General features: G+C 33.9%; 1 long non-coding RNA gene across 1 annotated transcript; it reads left to right on the forward strand.

Moving 5' to 3' along the window:
- Window positions 1-1,702: 1,702 nt before the first annotated feature.
- Window positions 1,703-5,919, forward strand: LOC144352661 (uncharacterized). Its single transcript, XR_013420654.2, has 3 exons — window positions 1,703-1,788; window positions 5,085-5,264; window positions 5,787-5,919. It is a non-coding gene; the product is annotated as an uncharacterized LOC144352661 (long non-coding RNA).
- The last annotated feature ends 7,233 nt before the right edge of the window (window positions 5,920-13,152 follow it).

The following is a 13,152-nucleotide window of genomic DNA, read 5'->3' on the forward strand; positions in this document are numbered from 1 at the left end:
GTAGTTTGTGTTATTCAATCACCTAAGAATGAGAGGATACGTGATATTGCAAATCATAGAATAAGTCAAGTACTTCCATGGCGTTTTTCAAACCAACATTTTTGAACAGATTTCTTATTTTTTGCTTTTTGTACGAAATAACCATTTAAAAATCTAATTCAAAATACTCATCTGCATTATATGGCCTTTGTACATCATATATACAAATTATTCATCAACTGACATTATTTTAATATATGTTATTCTAGTGCATTTGAGGTATCATTAGACATATTCAAGTTTTTAACATATGTGCAATTTTGGAATTCAATACATTTGGGCAAACAAACTAACTGTAAATTATAATCTTTCTAGGTGCTTTGTATTTCATAACAGTTGAGCGTGGACAAATCGAATTCATTAAAGCTTGTAATATTATTTAAATTTAATAAACAATGTTTGTACATACTTTTGGGCGAGTAGTGTTTAAAATATCTATCCAACTCAGATACGTTAACAGAAAGCTGTTTTCAGAACGTGTCATATGTATAATTTCACTGAAGTAACACTGTATTGCATAGCATAGTTCATAATATATTTGTAGTGTCAGGCATTAATACACAAGTAATACAAAAATATGTTACATATTTGCTTACAATATATATATATTAAGTAATCGTAAAAGATGATATATCTTGATGTGCTGCTGAGCAAGAAAGGCAGATATCTGGCACAATTAGCATGATCCAACGCAGGTGACGATAGATCTGGCTCATTGCAATATATAGTTTTACATGCTTGATAGAACGTCTGATTTCTACAGTTGCTAAACTCATAGTTGAATGACCTTCATTAAAGGCGATGGAGACCAGCGAGTCGGCGAGACGAGTACCTTGGTGATAGTGGTTAGCATTACCCTGGTCAGCTTATAGACATGTTTCAGGCGGTAGTGACCCAACATTTTCAGGACCAATTTTTGACATCATAAATTATATGCGCAAGCAATCGTGGTTGCAATGATAACGTGTATAACCACATGACTATCTAATTCACGTTGTTGCTCGATTTTTGAGCGACATATATCGTGCAGTGTCTCCTCAATTTTACTGGTGGTGTTTGAGCATTGTTCCCAATATCCACTGTTCAAGTGATTCAACAGGAGATCGCAGCCAAAAAGCCGAAAACTAGACAAATATCACTGTGCACTATAATAACTCTACCATAAATGTCTTGCTCGTCATTCATATGTAGCGAGTTGGTAAAAGAAGTAAACAAATTACCCTAATAATTCTCAGATGAGATGTTTGATGAATAATATTGTAACTGTAGTGATGTGTATAATTATACCTTTAGTGATGTTTGTCCTATATAAGTTGTTTTTCTTAACAATGAAATACGACTGGCATAAACAGATGTCATTTTAATATGTTCATCTACCTAGTGAAATGTAAAACAGCAGGTCGCTATTTAAAGCAACAACAATTTTAAGCCGATTAGTGACATGACAATAAACACAATATTTAAAAAAAAACAATTGACGGATACATATAACAAGGACACAGAATTACTATTCTTAAAAACAAGACTACTAGAACTTAAACAAATACTGATTAAATTTGAGTGTGTATTGCTGTATACATGTAAACATTTTAGTGCAATTGTCTTTCTTCACATGTAATATATGCGTAGCATCTAATGAATATTTAGTGATATATGACGTAGTATGCAGATTTTAAATAACCATAAACATTTGTTAATGCAGGTAATCAGAGACAAGCTGTATGTTCTGTGTTCTGTAAAACTAACAAGGTATGTTCATTTAGGTTATGAATATAAAACACATATATACTTATCTTTGATGAATAATTGACAACTTCCTAAACACAAAATTATATATAGTCTAAAAAAATAACACTTTCAATTCTCTACCTGCAATACCATGTATTTAAATAGACTATGCCACGTATTGTAAAAATCACGGCCTCCATTGATTTGTTTTTCGATATTCCCCGTTTTATATTCACTTACATTTAACAATAAATACGACAGTAGATGCAAAACACTTTCCACCAAGTTCAAATCACCTTCTAATAATTTTTAATAGTATTTTAATAGTATTAATAGTATATTATATGTAATTTGGAAATTGTTTTATCTGTTAAGTGTAAAAACCTATTTTTTACTGTAAATTAAACTTTCATTTTATTTCCTGTAAAAACGTAAAATGCCGTTTTTTTATTTCCTGTAACCTGTACCAGATACCCTCTTGCCCCCCTCTAGGCTATAATAGTCAAAATTATATGTTTGAATAATATTGTAACTGCGACAATGTATATAGCTATACGTTTGGTGAATTTTGTTACCATAAACAAGTATCATTTGATATATAGCTATCTGGTGAAATGTAAAACAGCAGGCCGCCTTTGCAGGAACGAGTGATATTGTCGGTACGGAGAACCATACCAAGCATAAATCTGAATAAACTATAGTTTGACGCAGTTCATGTAGGGTGTCGTACATGTAAGATTGTGCATCACTGTTTTTAGTTATATGCATATTATTGCATTGGTCTACACTGGTGCACACAAGTCAAAATCATCTCTGTGTTACGTACATGAGGTGGTAGAAATATGCGCTTTCGTTTCTGAGTAAAAAAAAACTGTAGTCGTCTTGAAATGGATAGTTGAAGACGCTAGCAATCCTGTGGTACCAATATTTAATGCATTTAAGGTAAAGATGCAGTTTATCTGACAGGTATTTTAATTAGTTAATTAGGAAACCAAGATGACCTCCCTTGTCCACAAACTATAAATACTTATTGTATGAATTTTAAAATTTTGTTAGTATTTTGTTTATGAACACTGTAGTTTGAAATATGCACAAAAATGTGCTTTTTTAGTCAAAAGTGATTTAAACAAAATTAGCTTCTATGCTATGCTTCTGTTTCCTGTCAAAATTGGTTTATGGGTACATCTGTTTACTATGAAAAAAGTGCCGTCTTGAAAACTGTCTACCAGTTGTCAATTTTGCAGGGCAGCAGCTCAGATGTCACTACTTCAGGTTTATGCATAAATTAACACCCAGGCTAGTTGTCTGTATGATTGCTGTAACACTGTTCAACGGAAAACAATACCCCGACGGCGTTTTTCAGATAAACACATTGTCAATCATTTGTGAAAATTTTAAAACAAAAAGACAAAGCGTCTAGGAGCTATTTTTTAAAGTTCTGGGATGTGCGCTAAAAAGAAGCTGCGATAATCGCTAATTTGCATGACAATTCACTCAGTAAGGAGTTTGCTAATGCTCATAATTAAAATGGCTGTATCAGTTCCAAATTTAAATGTATTATCGTTTTGTAAAAAGTTAAATATAGTGCATAATATGGAGATCCCGTCATTTTTTTTCACCATGTTTATTTTTTATTATTTATGTACAGCCTTGCTAAATATTGCTAAGCATTCAAAAGAGAGAATGTTTGCACCTGTTATCTATATTTCAAAATCGTTTTTTGAGTATGTTCCACTATTCACAATTCTACAAAATTTTAACAGTGTATAGCCAAGACTGTTTGAATAATAAAAAGCCAAAAAAATAAATAAAAAAAATCACTTCCAAATGCCCACGAACCTGCATCTCTACCTTAAGTGTTTTCCCAAATGCCTAAATTGCCGTAATTATATGTGTCTTGTCTGTGCATTATTGTAAGGAATAAGCGTGTTAAGCGAGTGCGTGGTAGTAATTTCAGGCAAAATATGTGATTTTAATACTGATTAAATATGGTTTGGATCGTGACACTCAGTGTCTGGGCGGTTCGTGATTAATCAAGAAAGTGACATCACACACACAGCTGGCTTTGCTTGCTTCATAGTGGCTATATTCGTACTCCAAATTGGCTTTAAAATTTGTCGATTTTGGAGGGTTATTGAGTGCAAGTCACCATTTTAGAATTTAGTTTATAATTGGATTATCAACAGAAAGTGACAAAAATTGCATTACGAACCGCTATATTTACAGGAAGAACCATATAAATCGATGACATCATCTCTTTATATGAATCAATTTGCGTGCAGTTAAGACCCAGCATTGGAAGCTAGAGGAAATCTCAAATTGACCAAATTCTATTGTTGATTTCCGACGATGTAAAGAGTATTTAAAAAAAAATTGTCCTGAGTCGGCTTATATTAGTTATTTGATCATAACACTCACTGAGTTGAATGTTGAATATTGTGTTAAGTGTATAAAATATATATGATCGTCGTAAATGTAATACTTGTTAACAGATTGTTGAAAGCATATTACACACAATAAGTTAAATTGAGTGAATGGCTCGATACGTGAAGAATGCTTATGTCATACTAGTGTAATACCCTATTTTTCTTCTCTAATTTTTATTTTTTTTATTTCTGCATATCCATGATTAGTATAGATTTCGCAGAACAGAACTAAAAATAAACAGCATTAAAATAGTTCACAATTGTTGTCAGACGTTCAAGGAATTCTCTCATTATTAAGTAGCAGTTTATGATTATTTACATTCAGGTGACAATTGTCTAAACTGGTTTTCAAAATGTTTTCACACACATCAACAAGAAGGCATTTTGCCACCAAAGATTAACAAGCGTTTTCACCGCAGTAGAGTGAAACCCGCACACACCACCTGGGATTGTACTGCTGAGCTGGCTCTGGAGGTCGCATGCATGATAAATCGCATGACAGTGAGGTCTGGCATGCGCAATACAGATCGAATATGCTGATAACTTGGATGAGGCTTTCACACAGGCAAATCTCTTGAATATTATTTGAACTTCCAATTATTAACCGAATTTATTTCACATAACAAACGTAACCACATATTTTGAGTTTGTCTATTGTGTTAATTACGGGATGTACATGCTTTCAATTATGGGACTTTCTATTACACTATAAACTGCTATGTCTTATACTAGTTCAATATCTATGTAAGTGTACAAAGATTTCCCAATTCTATAGCGCCACCATTGGTGGCTGTCCCCAGTTCGTTGCGCCCAGCAATGACGGAAGCATGGCAAATAGTCATAGTCTACTCATCTAACTGAAGAATGACAATTCATCTGTCTCATTAACAGGTTTAAACATTGTAATGAAGAAATCTGTAGCCTTCGTCTTGGTACTGATCGTAATGTCTACCATGCTGGTTTCACCGACACTGTCAGGATTCAAATACATTCAAAAACTTCATGAAAGAGGATACTGGCAAATCCCCAAACAGTCCATTGCAAGAGGTCGATATCTGAAGGAGAACGCTGGTAACGTAATTTCTTAAACATTGTCATCACCAATAAAATATCTATTTTAAAATATAAATTTTGTTATAATTTTGTTAAGATTTAATTACAATGCCATTCACTTTGGGGCTGTAACATTGAGATTATGATGACAATGATATACAGAAATGCAGAGTTCATTTAAACACGTACTATAATAACCGTATGTTGGTGTTGTGTATACTTTGTTCATAAAATGTGATTGAGCACATGGTTTGATTGTTGTACAATACGGTTTTTATTCAACAAGTAGAGATTATTTATTCATGTAATGTAATTTAAGCATGATAGATAATCACGTGGTGGTGACATGTCAGGTACTTTCATATCAACTGTGGTAAATATGGCTCCATAAAATGTGTAATGGTTATGAAGGAATGTATGTTGATCTCTTGTATCAGATACTTGCATTCTGTCCGTACATAACAGATTAGAGGGTATGTTTGCTATGCTGACATAAATAGTTTACATTATCATACATTTTAACCTTTTTTGTACACACAGATACTGGATTCTCAGCTGCCTGATAACATACTCTGGATGATGGATATATGTCACATTTGTAACCAGAATATAAAATCAGTACATTACAATGTGGAGTGATCCTTTGTGCTGAAATAAATGAAAATATATACTATCTTTGACGTGTTGTACATTTTTCACGATGCTTACAGGTGTGTATAAAATATAGTATGTTTATTGTATGTGTCTATAGATAAGTGATGGATCAACCTAATTCTAAATAACTAATTCATATTTCCCAGCAAATAATTGTAATTTATATGGGAATATGACTTATTAATCTTTATATTCACTTGCCATGGAAATAGTAATGAACGACTATGACCAGCCCTATTAATTAGAACCTGTCTGTTGTTGTCATAATATAAATGTGTGTGATAAAATGATTATGTTGAAAATTATGTTCAAATAAAAAAGCACTGTTATCCGAGTTAGTTGAGATCATCTTATCTCCAAATATGGAATAAAAATAAAATCAGCACTGTTATGATGTTCATCCTACCATCATATGCATATGTTTCGCAACAGACATAATGCAATTAAAAAAACAATGTGAAGTTCAAATACACATGTAATTATAATATTGTAATACAGTCACGGCATGAAATCGCGTGTTTACGGTCCGGTTACACAACGGTTACATGGCGGTTATGCAGTAAAAACCGTGCGTAACTGTCGGATTATGGGAGTGGTATGTCCGTCACATAACCGTCAGCCGTAAATGCTTCGTTTGTCGTTCATTTAGTTCAACGTAAGGGGCAACATCAAAAGCTCAATGTACGATAACAAATTTACTTCCTTTAGTTTTTTCCCAAACCCCTACCCCCCACTGGAACTTAATTGATGAATATTGATCATGGCGTCAGACTAAATTCATTATTAAATACAAATTGACAATCGGTTAGTAGTATGGCATAGCAGTTGTTTGTAATAATGAAGGGGAATATACTCGTGGGCAAACTACTTTTCTGGGTTCTGCGCATGCTCTAGGTCCACGCACATATTTACACTGTGGCTCGGACCAAACCATGTTCTCGTCTTGGATGTTCTGTTATTTTTGTCTATGATTGAATAGAAAAAAAAACGAACTACAAATACTCCAAGGTTTATTTTGACTTGATTAAAAAATAAAATCGTTTTTGTCGGATCGAAACTTTTTGAGGTCAACCCCCCCCCCCCCACTCCCAAACTAAAACAAATAAGTTTTTTTATCCGACATCGATCTTTTGACGTCGTCCCTAAATCAACGGTAATTTCTGAAAAAAACGCAGATTTCCGTTCAACGTTTATAACGTATACTTCTAAATAATCGCTGATTAAGTTGGAGGGAAGAAACGTGAATGCAGAAATACACGCCAATTTACGTTGAAACTGAAACGGCATATACAGCTGGGCAACCGATCAATACATTAACCGTATACGGCGTATTCTTGTGTTCTTTCACGTCATGTACGTTGTAAATTACATTTATTTTGACGTTGTCCAGAAACTATGTGTGATTAAAACCACTCCGTGTACTTTGTTCTGTTTATGAATGTAATTGAGGAATAGACAAGAGAATAAATATTAGTCAAGAATCGTATATAGCGCCCTCGTACAGTTGAGTACCATCATTCAAGCTTCTAAAGCCCGCCATCGACGATAAAAAACACACTCAAGGCTTGAAGAGTGCATGTACCCCAGACGTGCTTAGCTCATTTACATGATGCTTCTCGTACGTCTTTGCAAAATAAAGGTTGTAACATTTTACATGTAAAATCGAGTTGGGTTATAATAGAACTAAATTCATCATATTTTACGTTACCACTGTGGAACAAAGTGATATTTGTTTTCTCTGAGGTGACGGTGAGCTTATAAACATACTGTTGATTAACCTATGATTAAAACAAACAATGCATGTTTGCAAAAGAGTGTCAGTGTTTGATGGTTGTGTCACAGTCCCTCTTTATAGGGATAGAGCACAGTCCCCCTATATGTGAAAAGAGGGACTGTGGTTGTGTGCAAGTTTATTTTGTACGTAATCCCTTCTCAGCCAAGTCATTTTTGAGTACAAATCAATGTTTACGTGTTTTGATAATTTTACTGACATCTCCTATGAGACTCGTAGTTTCTCTCTGTTGAGAGACTTTCTACGTTTTCAAGACAGCATTTTATTGGAGTCCTACGGCTCGCGCCACCAAAAACTGTCGTGTATGCGCGTTCAGCTGAAGCAAAGTTCGGCTCCAATAAACCCTTTTGGTTGAACTCCGATATGGTTGGACCCAACTTCCGGGCCGAAATCACATTATACATGTTTGAATGGTTATAAAACGACCCCAAAGCAAATTCAGAAAATGCAGATTGCAGAATAACAGGAAGTGGGTACGGAGTCTCGACGTCAGTTATTTTTCCCTGCTACTTTCACACGTTATTATTTAGGCTGGCAGTTTGGTTACGTCAGAAGTGTCCAACACGTCGGACCTCAGCGTGTTGTTTCTCCGAGTCGGTATTTTCCTTCATGTACGTAGCAAACGTAGTCTGCATCACAGTGTCTTAAATAGAAGTCTTTGATTTCGTTTTCTACAATGCTGTTTTTGGAATAACCATTGAAAAACTAGTTTTCCTTTAATATACCAACCATTGGTTTTCTTTCCTCGGCAGGCCAATTGACACCTCTCACAGTCATCGTTGTTGCAATTGTAAAAACAAACGTCACGAACCTAATTTAGTCAATGCATGGAGGTACCTGTTTATACTTCAATGGTCAATGATAGTTGCGGTTAAGCAATCTAGTGCTTGTTCATGCTGTAGTTAAGCTAGCTAACCTTGGGATTAAAATGCGATGGTCGTCGCGCCGCGTCTTGTTCGATCTGGACTCATAGTGACGTATACAACACGTTGTTTATTTACATGAAATTCAAACACGTACCGAGCGAAGACCATCGTCCTGGCATCAATTAGAGCAATTAGGTGAAGACTGCAAAAAGTGTTGTTTTTTTTCATTGAAAATACAAGCATATGTTAAAACTTTCTATGAACTTTAACATTTCTAATAATATCCACAAATTTCTAAAATAAACGTTTGACATTAGAGTAGGAAACAATGCACAACAATTGCGTAACTGTCTTTTCCATGTGAAAGGCAAATCCTAAAAAAATTCTACCGCTGGTTTTCTCAGATGGTCTCCTATGCAAGTACTGACCACGAGCAATTGACATCGAGTTTGTGATCGATCAATCACCTGAACACTCACCTACGATAATTATTTGAAATTTATTTAAATTGGAGACCATTTCATGTTTGGAAATGTTTCAAAATTCTACGTCCTTCGGTAGCCATGGCGATATTCAAACGGCGTTTTACGATATATTTCTTCACTTTTCCGGACTTTTAACAACATGTCTCTATTATGTAACAATATAGGTAACATTTCCATATAAATCTGACAACTTTGCACTAGCTTTTCACAACTTTGTAAGCACTTTGTGCAACCTATTACGCATGAGTAGTGGTACAATCTGCTAACATAAATGACTTTTTTAGACTTTTACATATTGTTTTCTAAATTTAACTGCGGGGCTCTATATGAAATGACTTGGGGGAAATATACACGCATATCTACCAACTTTTTAATCGCTTTTAACATTTTAGGCTGTTTTCTACATGTTATGGCTGGCTCATATGAAAGGCTGCTAACATTGAAGGCTTCAAATGGACTTTATTTATTTTTTATACTTTGTAACGGCAGGATGCGATATAACAACAAGTTAGGTCAAATAAACACGCAAATCTACCAACTTCGCAATCGCTTTGCACAAATTTGCGCGCTATTTTATCAGCTTTAGAGCAATTAGGTGAAGACTGCAAAAACTGTTTTTTTTCATTGAAAATACAAGCATATGTTAAAACTTTCTATGAACTTGAAAATTTCTAATAATTTCCACAAATTTCTAAAATAAACGTTTGACATTAGAGTAGAAAATAATGCACCAAAATTGCGTAATTTACATATTGTTTTCTAAATTAAACTGCGGGGTTCTATATGAAATGACCTGGGGAGAATATACACGCATATCTACCAACTGTTCAATCGCCTTTCACATTTGTGGCTTTTTTTATATTTTACGGCTGGCTCATATGACAGGCTGCTAACATCGAAGGCTTCAAACCACAGCGACCATGGCACCATCACATTATGAAAACACGGAAAAATCCACCGAAACGGCCGTTGTAAAACATATCATTAACTCGATTAATAAAAGAGTTTTCACTGAAGAACGCAGACATGGGTTTGAAATAACAGCCCACAGTGAAATGAACAGGCTCAACGCAGTGACTGTCATTTCAAACTGGCATAGTTGATAGTTTCATTCCCAATTGGACACTTTCATATCGCATTGAGGAGCTAAGAGATAGATGATATAGGTCTCTCAGTCACGGATCAATTTTTGAACTGCAAGGTTGGGTTATGAGAACTGAAAATCACTACCAGGTTTGTGAAAACTTTGTTAGATTCTAACGGGTTGTACTGGCTACGCATGGTGTGAACGTAAATACACTGCTGAGTGTCAAATGTTAAGGAACACCGACCACAATAACATAATGTGGAAACCATGAAATTTTCAAAATAGATCACATTCAGACATTTTGACTTTTCATCACATATTTACAAACCTAATTATCCATTATCCATGCACACTTTTTTTTACCAATTAGCATTACAATCTACCAGTTATGGAGTTATTATCTAAATGTCTAAATACAAAAGCATGTCCACGAAATCCACAAAATATTACAATTAAGTGTGCAATTCTTCATTTCTTAGATACAGATGAATTTTAACGTAGCTGAACTAACTGACGCTGAAACGTATCTAAACGATTACATTGACAATTGACAACAATAACTAATTCTAATAACAATAACTTCTAGATAATTCAATTCGTTTATTTAAAGTCAGTTTGAAATACCTAGCCAAAGACTAATATCACTGACTACTAACAATTACATCAAACAAAAGCAAAAAATTACAAACATCAAACACAGAGAAAAACAACAGTAAGATTTCCCAAATAATCAATTAAATATCTTAAAATGATGGTGACCACAATGACACCATTTGCTTAAAAGAATATTTGCACTCCTTCATTCGATTAGGAAGCGAGTTCCAAATTTTAGCACCATAATAAGACAATGACTCCAGTCCATAGCGTTTAGTTCTTGGTCGTTTTAACTGTAATTGATGAGAATTTCTTAAATTGTACATTACATTTTTCTCCTTGTATAAATCCCACATAAAAGATGGGGAGAGTTTTTCACACTTTTATAAACTTCAACAAGTATGTCACGATTCCTGGACATCTCTAGTGTTTGTAGTCCAGCACGTTCCAATAAAGTTTGATAGCTGGACTGAAAATCATTGTACACAAACTTCAGAGCTCTGTATTGAATACGCTCCATCTTAGCAATGATAGATATACTTTTCAATCTCTACATAACATAACCGCAATCAATTGTAAAAGGTAATATAATTGATAACATTTGTATAACGGGCAAGGGGCTTAGTGGTTAGCCATACGGCATAGGATTAATGAAAATTCATTCAAATGTTAATTAGTTGCCATTCTTCATTTCGATATGACGTCATATATGACATCATATAACAGCACGGCACCATGTTTAGCACTATTTACACATTAAAAGCGGTTATAATCAACAGAAATAAATTAGGTCGTACAATATTTGTGTGAATACATTTTGCAGTGTGATGACAGTTACACTATTTAATAGACAGGATTGTGCGTGCTATGATGTTCTGATCATTCGACATTTCTATTACCTAAAACTAAACCTGTACTATTATTGACGATTTAAATCAAAATAATTCAGCATTCTCATAATGCTTGACAGCAGCAATGGTAAAACCTCCGCATTCTGAAGTTCCGAACAGCAGTCGGATAAGTCTCACTGGTTCCAAATTATAGAAAAGCATATAATTTGAAAAAAGGTCGAAATATCTGTTAAACAATTGTTTTGGACAAAATATATTGACATTCGCTTTTTATTTTTATTGTGTTTGTTAATATTATTTTTCTTTGTTTGTTTTGTCACCCGAATGTCTTACTGCTAAATGTTGTTCAACTATTCTATTGTGTTCAACTATTCACGGAAATCATACTCGACTAGCTCTAAGCTATTTTCTGATTTCTTTCTTCTCCCAATCAACATACTATTAACCGTAGAATTATTATGGACATGTGTAGGTCAATTATCACAAACAAATGCTTTTACTGCCTTTAACTAACTTTAACTTTAACTAGTTTTTTAGAAAAGTATTCCTAATCTAATCCAAAAAATATGTCACTGAAAACGCCGAATTTCTAGGTAGCCAGGTACCTAGCCAGGTAAAAAACATTTTTTTACCATTTGAAATAAGTACAGCGAAATGAAATTGGGATTGTTGGATTTTTTGTGTGATTAATACTTCATTTTAGTCAAGATTAGAAAATCCAGAAATAGATCAGAAAGTGTTGTAGGTAATTTCCATTTCGAAGATAAGTGATATAAATATATATACATATATGTACAACATAAATACAATAAAAAATGTATCGTCAAGGCACATTAACTAGCATATATGCATGTGAAAGAGAGTGCATGTACAATCAACCATATAATAGTCGCAAACTCTACTCTACTCTTTTGACGTATAACAGTTGAGACCTGCGAATGAACTGTAATGATGAAAATATCTAGGTAGTTAGTTAGAAGTGAATAAACCGATGAACAATGTGACATCACATTTTCGTTATCACAGGAAAATCTAGTTTCCATTGTGCATGTATCAAAACTATAACACTGTACGTTAAGTGTGACAAATGATTTCTCGCTATCCGTGCATTTTCACAAGCCCAAATACCTCTCAATGGACTATATAGTGAGGTCTAACAACGTTACGAAGACTGAATGCCACTTTAAATATGACAAATGTCCAGCATCACTTAATCCTTGATAATTCAGGTGCAGCTGTTCATCATTAATTGATTATAATCTCTTAACCTTTTACAAAAATGTGCACAGCTTTCAATATCCAATTGACTTTCAGTCGTGTAGATTTTATTGTAGTAGTCGTTGATTGCCGACACTCATGCAGCATTGTTTTTTTTTTTTTTTTTTTTTTTTTTTTTTTTTTTTTTTTATTCTTATACAATTAACAATACATGAAAAGGAAACAGAACAAAAAGTACAACACAATCACAAATACAACAAATTATCAGAGTAAGGTAAAGTACATAAAATTTGACCTATTCGACTGGAAAATCACTCCATTTATTAACATGATGCTCCATAATATTTTTACGAGTTGCA

Source organism: Saccoglossus kowalevskii, chromosome 6 (assembly GCF_978046115.1).
Source record: "Saccoglossus kowalevskii chromosome 6, keSacKowa6.1, whole genome shotgun sequence".
NCBI classification, from domain to species: domain Eukaryota; kingdom Metazoa; phylum Hemichordata; class Enteropneusta; family Harrimaniidae; genus Saccoglossus; species Saccoglossus kowalevskii.